Source organism: Perca flavescens, chromosome 14, assembly GCF_004354835.1.
Source record: "Perca flavescens isolate YP-PL-M2 chromosome 14, PFLA_1.0, whole genome shotgun sequence".
Lineage (NCBI taxonomy): Eukaryota > Metazoa > Chordata > Actinopteri > Perciformes > Percidae > Perca > Perca flavescens.
In genome coordinates, this window is record NC_041344.1 from 31,737,732 (window position 1) to 31,754,265 (window position 16,534).

The 16,534-nt window shown below is 39.6% G+C and overlaps 1 protein-coding gene and 1 long non-coding RNA gene across 3 annotated transcripts in view; one reads left to right on the top strand and one right to left on the bottom strand.

Annotated features, from left to right (window-relative positions):
* The window catches only part of thrb (thyroid hormone receptor beta), a 153,813-nt gene that overhangs the window by 81,020 nt on the left and 56,259 nt on the right, over nucleotides 1–16,534 (top strand). For both annotated transcript variants that reach the window (XM_028598010.1, XM_028598012.1), the window contains exon 2: nucleotides 8,519–8,586. The gene's annotated coding sequence lies outside the window, so the exon portion shown is untranslated. The remainder of the gene's footprint in view (nucleotides 1–8,518; nucleotides 8,587–16,534) is intronic.
* Nucleotides 8,524–9,116, bottom strand: LOC114568409 (uncharacterized). The gene is made up of 3 exons (XR_003694286.1): nucleotides 8,994–9,116; nucleotides 8,825–8,919; nucleotides 8,524–8,679 (listed from the first exon to the last, which is right to left on the bottom strand). It is a non-coding gene; the product is annotated as an uncharacterized LOC114568409 (long non-coding RNA).

Here is a 16,534-nt window from a genome sequence, read left to right on the forward strand (position 1 = left end):
GCTTGTTGTTTATTATGAACTTTTGTGAATAACGATCAGTTTACAATTTTTCAAACAATAAAATACTTAAAAATAAAATACTGCTGCAAACTACTGCCAATAAGTTCTCCAATAAATAAAGATTTTCAAAACAATATATGATAAATAATAAACCTTTGTTTTCAACATCTGAATATGGTTGTAGATCCGCTGCTATAAAAACACCAAATAATTGTTATCGCAAAGCTGTGTGCCATCCTTCAGTTCACTTTCACTCCTACCTTCATGTTCTTACTTTCACTTTTTTTGTCTCCTTTGTGCTATTGAAGCTGTAATAAATGTCGCTGCTTTAAGGTTAATGTTGAGGCACACAAAATATGTCCTGCTGCTTCACATTCCGAACTTCAACTATAAAGCAGTTACAATACGTGTAGCCTTGGTCCTTCAGGTTAACGAGTTTCTGCACTTTTTCCCAGCAGTTCAGTTTGAAGAAACATTGTAATGGAGGAATAGAATTTACAACCACAGTACAATGATTAGTGTCGCTAGGGCTGTGCAGTCAAATCAAATATCATGATATTTTTCATTTTGGTTGGGGTGTCTACCAGGCAACATATCGGATGAGATGCCTGCGTGGCTGCAAATTGAACACCTCTCCTGTCAACGCACCTCTCTACCTGCTCTTATTAATAGTCCAGTAAAGATTAAGAAGCACATGTATAATGATAACCCTATAATTTATAATTCTTTAAAGATATGGAAGCAGGTAACAACAACTCTGAAAACACCCAAAGTTTATTTGGATTCTCCTATTTGCTGTAACCATGCATTTAAACCTGCACTGGATGATGTAGTCTTCTCGAACTGGAGGGAGAAAGGCATTATCACTTTGAGAAATGTTTATATTGAGGGTCACTTGGCCTCCTTTCAGCAGTTACAGCAGGCATTCCAGCTCCCGGCTTCCCATTTTTTTCGTTTCCTACAGTTGAGACACTTTGTGAGGACTCATGTTCCGCAATATGAACGTAAACCTCAGCATGTAGTATTAGATAGTTTTTCTCAAATCAAACCATATACAAGGGGTGCTATATCTAAATTCTATGGTATCATACAGAATGTGAATAACACATTGTCAGACCCATTTAAGGAGGCTTGGGGGAGAGAATTAGATATGGAAATCTCAGATGAGATGTGGGAGAATTGTATTAAGAATGTCCATAATAGCTCAATCAATGCAAGACGTAGCTTGATACAATTCAAGGTAGTACATAGACTACATTATTCTCCCTCCAGATTGCAGAAAATATTGCCGGAAGTGATATCCCAATGCATTAAATGTCGGAGTGAGGTAGGAACACTAACCCACTTATTCTGGTCGTGTCACAAGTTACAATCATGCTGGAGCTCCTTGTTTGAGTTCTTCTCTAAGGCCTTTAATCATCCATGTAACCCAGACGCACTCACCGTATTGTTCGGTGTGGCCAATCCAGATAGTGTGAGGAGTAATTGTGAAGCCAAGGCTATTTCGCTCTCAACATTGTTAGCCAGAAAGCTGATTTTACAATCTTGGAAATCTGAAAGGTCTCCTACATTTGTAATGTGGCTGAGGCAGCTGGGTAATGTCCTACATTTGACATCACAATACTCTAATCTAGTCTTTAAAACCAAGAAAAGACAACACCTGTGTCATATCACGATATCCAAAATTCAAGACGAAATCTAGCCTCATACATCGATATTGATTTAATATCCATATATTGCCCAGCCCTAATTGTCACTGAAGTACAGGCACTTCACAGTTTCATATCATCATGGCAAGAAACCCCTTTTTCCATGTTGTTCCTATCACATGAAAAACTGGGGATGGACAGATCAATACATAAAATATTTATACTACTGATACTGAGGCTTGTTTTGAGTATCAAGCCATATGTCATAGGATCGATGCAAACAAAGTGGAAATGTGTCACATAAAATCATGATCACACACGCTCAGTCTCTGCTTTCGCCTGCAGGGTCACATCGGAACAATGTTCCGGCTTGCAGACTCAGTTTGCTGCAGTACCGAGGGTTTTTTCCTCTTTTATTTATTTATTTTTTTCTTCAGCCTCGTGGACACTATTTCAGAGCCCGAATGGAAAAATGTCTGGGCACATTAACACTTTTTCTTAGTGCAGCACTCTGCTTCCCTGCTGCTGTTGTGTGCACGCTCACAGTGTTTTTCAAAAACTTCAGTAGTAATGAGTGATGTATCCAGGCGTAGTCTATCAATGATACATTCAGCTCATAAATCATAACACATGGCTTTCCCCGAAAGGACACAGCAGTACATTAGCTGCTCGATTGACAATAAGTCACTGAGTAGTGTTAGCATTTCAGTCTGCAAAAGAAAAGTAATTGCATAATTTCGGTTTTGTTTATTCTGTTGTGACAAAATGCAGAACTGTGACTCCAAAACCATGGTTATTTATCAAACCTTTTATTTTACATAGCATTATGCTGTTGGGAATTGGGAAGGTATAGATTCAATTATTAGCAGTTTATCAAAGATGTTTTATCAAAGTTATGAATAAATGTATCAAATTGACAAACAATCAAAATGGGGCACCGCCCTGAACTCAGGGGCCAATAAATGAACTGTGAAAACAGTCTCAAAGGTGGTGTTCTCTTTCAAAATACAGATCTTAATTAATTTGATGAATTTATCTCATATCTATAAAAGGAACAAAGAAGGGTGAAAATCGAGCACTGACCTTTATAGCCAGCTGTTATTACAACATACACAAATAATCACACAACTTCTTGTTAAAGTCTAATAGGATTTATTTAACTTCAAAAATACTGATTGCCAATCAATAATTTTTCAATCATCAAAACTCTATTGACTTGTTATAATTCTAGCAAAACAAATTGAAATGGCGGGGCACATTCCCCAGTGATTAACGGAACGGTTCCTTCCATTGCAGTGCAGTGGAACAGTTCAGTCGACTTTGACGTCCTTCCTTTTCCTTAAAAAAGGGGTTGATTACCCTTTCTGCAGATTCAGTGAGACACTTGAGTTTTAGGGGCTCAGCAGGATCCTTTGGATCACGAAGGATACAGAAACAGCTCACTGGACCAGCAAAATGATACTATTTATTCTCGTACAAACGTTTGACGATGTGCCTTCATTCAGCAACGGGGTTGCAATCAAAAAGCGTTGAGAAATGGGTGACGGAGACTTTTACTCCTCAGGTCACCTGGTTGGAGCCCCCTGTGGCGTTCAGGGACCCTGGCCAATAGGACATCAGTGTTCTTGGAGGTGACATGTAGGTGTGAACTACAACTCCTGTAGTTCTATACCTTCGACCATTTTGAAAGGACTGGGACTCAGAAGCCGGAACTGGGAATGACGTCACACTCGAGTTGAATGCGTTCATTTACGAGTCTGATTTTCATCGTTTTCATTAGCTCTAGCCAGGTTAGCCAGCGTTAGCAATGCCAGTTGATAACAACGCACTATGCTGTTTTTTGTGCATACAAACAGCGTAACAACATGTCCACAGATAGAATATGGACAGCTCTGTGTGTACGATTTAGTGAGACACAAATAACACGGAAGTGCTTTTACCTGTGTGTTACTACAGCTTTCACAGCTGTTGATGCACGGGGCAGCCATGTTGGATTTTGAGCTCTGGGTACTTCGAGGCTCTCAGAGTTCTGAGCTCAGAAATTTTTTGTTTCCGACTTTGACCTTGGAAAGTTGAACTTCCGCGTACAAATAGAACAAACTATAATTTATTCTTGCCCCTATAGGACCGAGGATCATTGGGGTTTTCACCCACTTGTGAATCACCAAAGAAAAGGACATTAGTGGCAGGGTTGGTAACTATTTCCAGTATACACTTTTTTATATATTGTTGGAAATGGTCTTTACCCCCTGACAGCAATAAATAATTTATGGGCTCTGAAAAAGATCCGTCATTTGTAGCTGCTGTAATCCTGTAAAAACACCTACCAATCGCTGCTTCGCGGTCCGCTTGGAAGGAACCAATGAAATGCCTCCTTGCCCAGCTGCGCATACTCTAGCCCTCTCAGTGCGCGTCACCGCCGCATTGCTAACAGTAGACATGTTTGTTTGAAATATTGTGTGATAATATAAGCTGTTTGCTTACCGGTGACATGAAGTTAAACTGTGGCCCTTTCTCTGGACGGATCCCCCAGGAGATGCTACTTTCACTACTACTGTCGAGAGCTCTACCAGATAAAAATAAATTGAATTGAATTGAAATGTATTTTAGATTAATATCTTCACGCGTTTTTATCATACACATGGCGAAAAGTATTGACAGTAACCTGATTGGACTAAAGGGAAATGGCTGCAGTGATTTAGGATATTTGAAAATTTGGTAACCTGCGGCGCTTTTAAACCAAAATCCCACAAAGACACTTCATGTGCCTGAAGCACAACATCAACAGCAGTGTGCAAAAATACTGTTGTCAACAACTGGATAGAGGCGCCTCTCGCTGCAGAAAAGGTGATGGGGGTGATCATCCCCTGAGCTACTGAAGCTAATATAAGCAGATTCAACAGAAACACCATAGCATTGAAAAATAAATCACTGGAATATGTTTGGTGAGCTTTAAAATCCATTTATATCAGCTTTTGCATTTCTGGCCACCTTCTTTTTTTTTCTTATATACCATTTTTATGTTCATACTTGTATTTTGTGTCTCTACTAGAACATGTTTACATGCTCTAATGTTCAATAAATACTTTATTTTTCTCGTACTGCCAATAGCTTCTGCACCGGTATTCACCCTCTGTCTGACATGCTCTGTTGGAGTGCCTGTCTCTTTAAAAAATCTGCTCTGATTGGCCTAATCTCCAGATTCTCCACATCTTTGCTCTGCTCCATATAGAGCTGAACATTGCGGTTACGGAAGTAAAAATCCCATTAATTGTCTCCATAAGGATTTAGATTATCAGCCATAATGTCTAGACCATCCGATGTAGACTGACCACAAGCTACGAGGTTGTGAACCAGCAGTTTCTGCTTAAAAATATGTTTTATGTGTGATCTTATGGAGAAATACTAGACTACCCACCATACTAAGCGTAACAGCGACGTCTCTGATTGATGGAACTTGCTGTTACCATGGAAATGTTTACCCAATCAGGGAACAGCGAGAGCGAGCTGCTGCCATTGAAGTCTATGAGCGTTTCTGTTCACAGTCTTGTACCTTTGCCTTTTATGCCATTTTCAAAATGTTATTTTGCGCCGCATCAAATGTTTTATGGTCATGATTCATCTTGGAGCTGGCTGGCTTGGTTCCAGGCTTAAAACTTGCAGCGGTGTGGAGGAAGGTCTGGTAATATGAGACTACCGGACGCAGACCACTCAACACACCCCTGGAACCAAACTGCTGAGGAGGAGCTCTGCCCTACACAGCCTTAACTTTAAACCATGTAATACTCTTACAGTTCTGCCTGTCAACACTCATCCACATGTCTTTTCTAGACCGTCACCAGGCCCAGACACAGGCCCAAATGTCATTTTACCTTACTTTTCTTTAGTCTGGACCATTCATAATTTTAACTCACTGCACAGGAAAAGATGAAGATGACTAACAGCAAAAGTGGATCAAATATAACCTCAAATCACCATGGAAACTGAGTAACAGAGTGTATCAGTGGGCGTTTTTGCTTCGCACATACTTTCTTTTCATCTCTCTCCTTGGGTCTTGCTTCAGAAAAATATATACATACACATTTCTGAATGGATAAGAGCATCACAGTCTGAAAATATTTTGGAAACCTTTTTTATAGGGAAAACATGACTGGTAAAGTTGGAATCCGATAAATGGAAGATATTCGATATGTTGCAGCTCTATTGTCTTAGTCATACACTCTGTTTCTGCATCAAATTCCGTTATTAACCAAAGATAATTATAGCTAGTTTTGTTGCAGTGGAATGGGAAGTGATTTCAAACAAGCCATTTAAATTAAATGTATTTTAATTTGTATTGTCAGATATGATGCTGTTTAATTACTCTACAAAGAAGGTATTCTGCGGTCATTTAAATTGTACATAAAGCTTTTACTTGGATAATTTACAGGATAATGTTGATTGCAGTTTTTTCAGTGAAAAACTCAGATTTATAATATAATAATGAATAACGTACACTAACATATTCACTACTAATTTACTTTTATTGGGGGGAAATGCTCAATGCATTGCATTGCTTGATCTTTTGCAATTTTGATGATTAAAAAGGTTCTGTAGTTAACTTTTATAAAAAAAATCATATTTGCTGAAACTGTCACTATATCCTGACAGTAGCGCATGAGACAGATAATCTGTGAAAAAATCATGTTCCTCTGCCTCCTCCTGGTGCTCCTTTGATGCATCCCTATTTCATACTATTGGATGAAATGCGCTATCTTTAGTATGGAGGATCTGTGGTTAAGCCCAGTTCAGACCAAAGATTTGCGACGAGACGAGTTGAAACTTGCAACTGCTTGGAACGCGTCGGTCTGCAGCCTTTTGAAACCTGCCAGTTCACACAATTGAGATGAGATGAGGTGTATCTTCTATAATGGAACAACTCTTTGTACTTCAGTTACTATCTTCCGACTTTCAGTCTTTTTTTGTTGCTGGATATATCATTTGTTGCGTCTAAATATGAACTTGGATAACGTTATTGATGGTGAGATGCTTGCTACAGTTACGTTCCAAGTGATGAATCGGCGAAAACTAGTTTTATTTCTCTGATTCACAGCTTTTTCCTAGGCGCTCCCTCTCTTTGGTAACTCTCTATCTCGCTCCACCGTACTTACTGTGCTTGTGGGCGCACATTGAGGCTCCGTCTATCTGCCATTTCGACCAGTTGACAGTTTGTAACCTAGAAATAAAACGGATTATGGATCATTTTTTTTCTGTAGTTTAAAGCTGACTTTACAAGATGACTTCTATATTGGCTGTTGAAACAGGTGACGTCCCTTACGTTCTAAAACCAGCCTTTGGAGACTCGACCAGCTGAGTCGCAGCGACCCCATCAGCTGGTTTGAGTCGAGCTGAGACGGGCCCGCTCAGACCGCTGAAACTTTTCCCTGCGACGTTCTAAAACGGTTTTGTTTAATTTATTGAACTTTAGTTTAGACGGGTAATCTCATTGAGACTCGAAGTCTCCTCCTCAGGAGAGGCCTGATAAAACTTTGTGGCCACCTAACAGGAATACAGAGTAACCTTTTGCACCCACAAGCCATCGGCCCATGGTTAATGTCGAACCCAGCTGGTAATGGCCAACCCTGCCAAAATAAGGAATACAGCCGATTATCCTTAAATGAGCTTTAACCTGCTAAGACTCGCAAATGAGTGAATGCAAATATAGAGAATATGAACCAAGCAAATGTGTCCATATGCATCATACACAAATAGGACTTGATCATGTTGTGCTGTTGTGGATAGATGGTATTATTAAAACAATAATTCAGTTGTCTGGCGTTAGATTTCCCCCAGATTAGTTCCACGTATAAGTGCACCCATGCTTGTGTGGACAAGTGTTCTAAAGAGTGCTACAGATGGAGCACGGAGGGAGGAAAAGCATTCCCATTGGAGGGCCCATTAAGTCTGATTACAAGTGATTGCCGTCTGTCAGAGAGAGATGGCCAGCCCTGTCCTGCCACTGAATTAATGACATAAACAAATGCTTTCCTTTCTCACCCTCATTATAATCAAACCACCTCCTGTTTTGTTTTCCCCTTCTTCCGCTGAGATCTCACCATGACCCTAAAATAACTTCCAATGATTTCTTTTGGCAAAACACCCGACTTGAGTCCAACCTGAGAATTTCTGCTTCCCTGCGCATGTTTTTTTTTTGTCACTGTTGTTTTATTTATGGCCGTTTGCTTGGGGGGCTGACACACAAAAATATATATTAACTCCCCCGGTCCAAAAGTGAAAAGAAAGAAACAGATACTGGGATTTCTCGGCCATTACTGCAGCGCTGCAGGAAGGAGGGGTGTTCTTTGGCAACTACCAGAGGTTACTTTAATGCTGCTGTGGAAGTTGCTATGTTGAGGGTAGTGTTGCAAATAGGTCACATTTGCTAGATATTGGGGTATGACTCCATCCTGCAAAACATACTCCGCACAAAAGGCAGAACTGGTGTCTGTGCATCGCTGTGACATTTATTTCCTCTACTGACTTGTAATTTTAAAGAGCCAATGAAAACATAGACAGATACCTGGGTTTTAGGTGCTTTTTAATGTCATTGCCCTCACCAGTGAGAAGCTTTTAAACTTTAAAATGCCTCGGTTCAATTTTTAATACCATGGCAACACGTGTGCGAATGTTTCTAGCCTTCTTGAGGACATAGCGGTTTGCATAGCTGGACTGTGGTTTTCATCTTGCTTGCTCATTATCTTGACTCGGCTGTGTGTGTGTGTGTGTGTGTGTGTGTGTGTGTGTGTGTGTGTGTGTGTGTGTGTGTGTGTGTGTGTGTGTGTGTGTGTGTGTGTGTGTGTGTGTGTGTGTGTGTGTGTTTGTGTTTGTAGGTGTTTCTCCCGGGGAGCTCAGCAGCTCCTCAGCACTGCCTGGAGTCTTTACTTCGCCACTTCCTCTGGTAAGACCTTCATGTTGCTCAATTCCACACAGCCAGAGTCCTGCAGCCTGCAGAACGCCAATACACAGGGTTTCTCTCCACTAGACCTTCCTACTGTGACCATACACACACACACACACACACACACACACACACACACACAGAAAATCAGTGTCTAGCAGTTGCGAGTCGTGATGTAAATGTATGAAGTTTAAATCTTGGTACTTATCCAGGCTACATCATTATGTGGCAGACTGACTTGTCTATTCTGTTTCTTGTCTTTGGGTTTGACAGCTGCCGACTATGCATGTTTTCCGTAGGGGGGTGTCAAAAGGCAGGGTGATGTGGTAATATCTGCAAAAGATTTATTTTATTTTTAAACGCTTTATAGACTTTCATGAAGAGTTTCCGAAGTTTGACAGTCTTACCTCAAAATCCATTTAGTAGCTGTGCCAATGTGTGTCGGCTTGAGCCTTCCTCAGGGTGTAGTGCCACAAAGGGAACATCAGAGTGATTCTAGCTTGCAGGTGTGTATATGTGAGAGCATGATATGCTCACCCTGGCCTCCAGGGGCATAAAGAATGGCGGTGGCCCAAGTTCTGCATTTTATACCATGTGTTGTGTATTGGGTTTGTGGTGTTATGCCCCTAGAGGCCAGGGTGAGCATATCATGCTCTTCAGTGCCTGGACTTGATTTATTATGACTTTTTTGGTCATAATTCTTCAGACATTTTTGTTTATCAAATTATCTGAAATAACAGGAAATTGAAAAGATTTCTGTCAAATACTGTAACACAGACTCATTGCCTTTACTGTACGCCGACCGATGCTTACTGTTGTAATTCTGAGTCAGGAAAAACCCTGAAAAATCAAAATAAAACATATTAATTGTAGGGAAAAGAATCAGTTTTAAAAATCATCGCAACAAATCCAGATACGTACGTGAATGGATTTTATTTTCCCATCCCTACTACCGATGCATTATTTGGACATGCTCAGCTCTCAGTCTCTAGTGAAGGATCAAGCTCATGACTGTGCAGAGTGTAACAGGAACACAAATAGCTCCTGTGTATCGGCGACCCTTTTTGACACTGGCCTGTGTGTGTGTTTTTCCCGGCAGCTAGAGAACTAAATGTAATATGATAAGTGCACCGGAGACTCCGACACAAAGTCATTTGGTTGATTCTTCTATCAGCTTGAATTCTTTAATGAAAACACCATCTGCTGTCCTTTTTTTTCTGATACCAGTTGCCATGATGACGAGCCTATATCACGTTGCAGTGTGATGCAGCTTCGTAAATTAAGTATTAGAGAGCTCCGGGCATAATAGCCGGCGGATTAAGATCGACTCTTATCTGAATGCCACATCAAATAAGATGCATATTGGTCAAGGCTTTGTCGTTTGTTGACTAATGATGCAAGAAGAGGTTGGGCACAATGAGTTTACCAGTTAAGGGCTGGTATTTAGACCTCAGATGAGGCACTGATGCCCTTTGTGGAGTTTTGAAAAAGTCTAAAGCTGGGGTCTTCAACGTTTTTTAAGCCAAGGACCCCTTGACTGAGAGAAAGGCGGAGCAGGGACCCCATACTACATAAATTGTATAAAAGTACTGTATGTAAGTATCAGGAAAATGTACTTAAAGTATTAGAAAGTAAAAGTACTCAATGCTGGAAAATCCTCCAATTTTAGAAAGTGTAAAGGATCCAAACAGTTGTGTGTTTAATGGTCTAATCATGTTAGCTAGTTTAATTTATAATAAAACCTCAGATTTCATAAACTACATGTTTTTTGTGTGCAAAAATCTTAATGTGTAAAGTAACTAGTAACTAAAGCTGTCAGATGAATGTAGTGGAGTAAAAAGTACAATATTTGAAATGTAGCGGAGTAGAAGTAGAAAGTGGCATGAAAAGAAAAAACTCAAGTAAAGCACAAGTACGTCAACATTTGTACTTAAGTACTTCAGTAAATGTACTTAGTTACATTCCACCACTGGCTAGCAGTATCGTTTATAAACTAATCTCCACAAGCTAGCAATGTTGGACCATTAGCCGCTCGTCCATGAGTATGCACCTTTGGCGCCGTGATACGGTTGGTGGGTGTAGTTCCATAGAAGGAAAATAGTTCCTACATGAAACTGCTCACAACCAGGTCTGTGGATTATCCTGAGTAACAGGGTCATGATTTCGGGAAAGGGATATTGCTATTGGGTTTTTCAAATGGGTTTGTTGGTACTTTGAGCACCACAAGCCCAGTGCCATCTAGTTCCATTATAATGAAGATCATTTTATTTATTTCAGGTTTATTTATCAGGGACAATGCTCCCTAAAATACATCAAAGCAAAATATGCCAGAATTAGCCTGGAGGCTATTTTACATCCGCTGTCCCAGGACTGGTGGTAAGAGGTCACCCTAAAAAGAGATAAAACAATTAAGTTATCTAATAATACAGTACAGGCCAAAAGCTTGGACACACCTTCTCATTCAATGTGTTTCTTTATTTTCATGACTATTTACATTGTAGATTCTCACTGAAGGCATCAAAACTATGAATGAACACATATGGAATTATGTACTTAACAAAAAAGTGTGAAATAACTGAAAACATGTCTTATATTTTAGATTCTTCAAAGTAGCCACCCTTTGCTTTTTTATTAATAAGGGAAAAATTCCACTAATTAACCCTGACAAAGCACACCTGTGAAGGTAAAACCATTTCAGGTGACTACCTCATGAAGCTCATTGAGAGAACACCAAGGGTTTGCAGAGTTATCAAAAAAAGCAAAGGGTGGCTACTTTGAAGAATCTAAAATATAAGACATGTTTTCAGTTATTTCACACTTTTTTGTTAAGTACATAATTCCATATGTGTTCATTCATAGTTTTGATGCCTTCAGTGAAAATCTACAATGTAAATAGTCATGAAAATAAAGAAACACATTGAATGAGAAGGTGTGTCCAAGCTTTTGGCCTGTACTGTACATACAGATTTGGCCCTATACAATACAAGTTGATTATGCTAATACTAAAAGACAACAACTTAAAAACAAGAACAGTTGGTTAGGATCAACAGAAGTACAGCTAGACTGTCAGACAGATTAAAAAACAAGGCACACTAGCATAGACATACATTTTGGTGGACATGTACAAAAACAACATTGCTGGGACATTAACAAGCAACATAAGATTTGCCTAACTATACAACAGTGAAACAAAAGGGAGACATCTCTACCGCAGATACCGCTAACAATGGCCAACTCACACCAAAACAATCTAAATTGATGAATAGCACTACAGTTAAGAGGAAAAATATGTATTTTTGATTTTAGAGTGAACTGTCCCTTTTAAGTTTTTTTTTAGTAATCTGAAAATGAAGTTCTGAGAATGTTCTGGGATAGAATGTTTGAAATGATTATGCATTGCATCATTTTGTGTTACCCTTTCAACTAAACTTTACAGTGCCAAAGTGGAGCATTTTAAAAAGAAATGGGTTCACTGAGAAGATGTTTTAAGCTGTGGGAGCATGGTGATAGTGAAGCCTTTGATACAGTCTTTCATAAGCCTTCGCTTTCTCAGTGTGACAGTGGCTGGTTTACAGGAGGCTCTCTGCTGATCGCTAAACAACACGTCACAGTCAGAAAAATGCTCTTCTAGTTTGAAAGTGGGGGATGTTGATGCAAATGTGTTTTTCATTAACTATGTCAGACTCAAAGAATGTGGATTTCTTTTATGCATCAAGCTCTGGCCCTATTTTGATGAGTTGTTGCATTGTAGTGCTTTCCATCTCAAAGGTCTGTTGCTCTCATTCATATTAGCAAAAGGTTTTACAGGGTAGTGCTGACATTTAAAGAAAGCTTGTAAAACCAACTAATAACAGGCATAATAGAAAATGTTCAGCTAAGTATCATTATAATATAATTATTATTATTGTTATTCACATCAAGAGCTCAACCAGGGGATTAACCAGTGCAGTTAGTTCTCATGAACCATACGTTTTGAAAAGCTACAGAAAGTTACACTGTAATTCGTATGATTTCACCCAGAAAATGCGTGTTCCTTGGGAGTGTTTTAATCCAAACCACCATCTTTTTCCTAAACTTAACTTCTGTCGCCGCATAACGCTCACTTTTTGTGGCCTAAACTTAACCACAATAAACTTAAAATTCTCAATAGCAATTTTAATAGGGGACACAAATAATACAGCCAAAGGTGTACTCGTAGAGGATACGTGTAGTTGTGGAACTGCAGTAAGTAGGCTGGCAAGGATATTTTATTCACTTTAAACATCGGATAAAGTGATTCTTTTCTCTAATACAGATAATGCGTGAGTAATTAGTCATTAATAAATTAGTCATGACAAAAAAAAACTATAACCACAGGCGCGATTCCAGGATTTTGTAAGTGTATGCTTTGCTCCCGGCTTGTGACCCAGGTCTGATCTGAATTGTCATGAGCAGGGATCAACATGTGTTGACTGGCTTGGTTTGGATTGACAAAAGAAGGGTTTAACACGTGTCCGATAACCCTGGTCTGCCCCAGGTCATTGGTGTCGTCAGTCTGGGGGGCTGTCGGCCTTCATTTTGGCCGACAGCCCCCCAGACTGTTCAGTCGGAGACAGGGCAGTCGGGACTCACCCGGAAATGGCGAGCAGAATGAGGTGACTAGAGTCTCTCAAAATCTGACGAAAATCTTTTAAACTGACCTTTGTTGAGCTGAAATGAAGACAGATTCAGCAACTGCATGGCCTATTTCTCGCTTAAAATGTTTTCAGAAACATGTTTCAGTGAACTATTTTAGTACAATATGAGATCGTATTCTGAACAAGCCGCCATGACAGTCTGGCTTTGAATTTCCGGAAAAAACAAACCCACGTGACGCATTCGTCCAATCAGCTGCCTAGAGACTTCCGGGGCACTCCAGTGCATGTGCGACCAAGCAGCTTGCCCATCCATTGTTTGTTTTTTATTTTCTTATCGTTTTATTGAGTGTCTATTGAGGATGTTAATGTTTAGCCGTGAGTGAAAGCACCAGTGATCCAGAGATGCGGCTTCTAAGGACTTTGGATCAATGGATATGTTATCATGCAGTCAGGTCAGTGGTACTATGTGCCAATACAGAAAACTAACACGAACACTCCACTGCTCTGTTCCGTCACTGGCAGGTGGGTGGGTGTGTGGGTGTGTGTGTGTGTGTGTGTGTGTGTGTGTGTGTGGGTGGGTGGGTGGGTGTGTGTGTGTGGGTGTGTAATGATTGGGTCATGTGTAAACGTGTGGATGTTACGGGAGAGAGAGAAGCTTCTGTATACAGGGGGATGTATGACTGCTGCAGTACTATTTATTGTCTATTGTTTATTTTCTTTTTTATTTATTATTTTATAACATTACATTATATAGATTGCGTGCTAATGCACTTTTTAATGCACTTTTTAAGTTAGTTTATCCCTTAATGGATGGGTTGGCTGTAAAACTGAATTGCCCCTTTGGGGACTAATAAAGTTATCTGAATCTGTTTTCATTTTTTGGGCATCAATACAGATTAGCGGCACCTGCTGTTATGCAGATGTATTACGTCTCGTCTCTTCGGTGTGTTCTGAGGCACTTTTTGGACCAACTCGGAGAGAGACTGATCAGTCCAACTGGTTTTTCTGCCGACTGTTGGCTGTCTGGTTGGTGTGTAACCGCCTTAAGAGTTACGTAGCTCAAGGTCTTCATCTGTAGTCTACACACTATTGGGGCAAAGAGTATCTGCAGTACTCAAGCGGAATGCAAAGATAAATGGGTGAATATGAGCAGCCTTGTCTTTCACCCTGGATCAGCTGTAGTTTTATGTGGAAAAGATTTTTTAAAGTATTTAAAAAAAAACGTTAAGACTTTGTTAGATACAGCTAGTCTCACTGAACTATATGTATTAAGAACTGGTTAGCAATAATCAGTTCATCTTTGAATGCTAATAATAAGGAAAAGGACAGCATGTGCTCCATTAGGAGCCTATTTCCTGTTTCCTGCTTTACCCCAGGCGTCTGGGTGTACACTGGTGAGTTATTTCTTTTTTGTATTCGCTAGTCTGATGGCTGAAGATCCATAAAGAACTTAAAAGGGAAATAAATAAAGAGATATATCGGTATAAATGCGAAATAGAAAATGATTTTAAAGAGACTGATAATCAAGAAAGTCTGGGAAGGAATGCGGTTAATGATGGATAATGGATATGCAAGGAAAGGGAAGGTGAACAGATCCCAGTTAAATGGTACAAGGGAATATGCTAATAACCTAAATCATTTCTATAATAGATTTGACAAAATAGACTTCTCTGATGAAAGACAAAGACTTAAGGAAATTATTGGCAGAACAGAGGATGATCACTATACCTTGCAAACAAACAATCAGGAGTTATATGGTATGTTTATGAGGCTGAAAGCTACTAAAGCAGCAGGTCCAGACGGACTGTCTCCAAAAGTATTAAAAGGCTGTGCTTTTCAGTTAGCAAGCATTTTTTCAAGTATTTGTAATTATTATTTCTCTCATAAAGTGTTACCTGATTTATGGAAACAATCTTGCATTATACCAGTACCTAAAAAGAAAAGTGTTGAGTGTATGAATGATCAGCGGCTCTAACCTCCATAGCTATGTAAAATCGTGTTAAATAGTCTAAAGCCTGATGTAGAGCATTATCTTGATCCCTGCCAATTTGCTTATCAGAAAGGGAGAGGGGCAGAGGATGCTATTGTCTGTAAACTGGACAGTGTCTATGCTCACCTGGACGCAGGTGTGTGAGAATTCTGTACTATGATTTTAGCTCAGCTTTCAATACGATACGACCACACATCATAGTAAATAAGGCTTTTGATGATGAAGGTTCCAGGTGTATTTATCTCTTTCATTCTACATTTCTTAGAGAACAGGTCTCAATTTGTTAAGCTAAACTCAAAAGTTAAGTCAGACAAGATCATGACAAACACAGGTTCACCTCAGGGAACTGTTTTATCACCATTTCTTTTCACCATTTATACTGCAGACTACCGTCCACAGCAGGCAAGCTGTCAAGTTGTTAAATTTGCTGACGACACAGCGCTCATTGGGTTAATTGAAAATGATGACTATAGTCACTATCAAAATGAGATAAAAGCTTTTGTTGATTATTGCGACAATCATTTCCTAGACCTCAACGTTAAGAAAACTAAAGCATTGATTGATTACAGGAGAAATAAGATGACAACTGAGGCAGTGGAAATCAAAGGTTCAGTAATAGAAAGAGTGAACACACAAGTATTTGGGCATTGTTTTTAATGATAGCTAAACATGGTCAGATCATGTTGACTTATTGATGAAAAAATTAAGTCCACATGTATACTGTATGAGGAAGTTGCAGTCCTTTTTAAGGTGAATACGGATGTGGTGAGAATGTTTTTTATGTCAGTGATATGTAGTGTTTGGAGGTGGGTTGGGGTGGGAATGCTGGGATAACTGAGAAGGCCAGGATTGATAGAGTGACTAAAAGGGCTGGAAAAATGGTGGGAGAGTTAAATACAGTGGATGACCATCTGGCTAAAATGACACAGAAAATAACGAGGGACCCGGGTCACCCTCTTCATGGTAATTTGACTGGCAGGGTTTTGGAACACTTTTTGTCTTTTATAGCTCAGACTATCAGACAGCGCACATGGGCATAGCCTATGTGTTACGTTGCACATTATGGCAAAGGGCAGGGGACATACAGCTTGTCATACATTTCCCTAAAGTATATGCGCCAATAAAAGAAAATAGAACTACATGAATGAATTTAGATTTAAAAAGCAATAATTGCATGAAAACAGGTTGTTGACAAGTCTCGAAGCTCAAGTCCGAGTCAAGTCTGAAGTCTTTTGGGTCGAGTTGCTAAATACGTGCCTTTACAGTCGCGGAAAATACTTTTCAATACTCATCTGGATTGAAGCAGCAAACCTTCAGTGTAAGAGTAAAAAATGACATTATT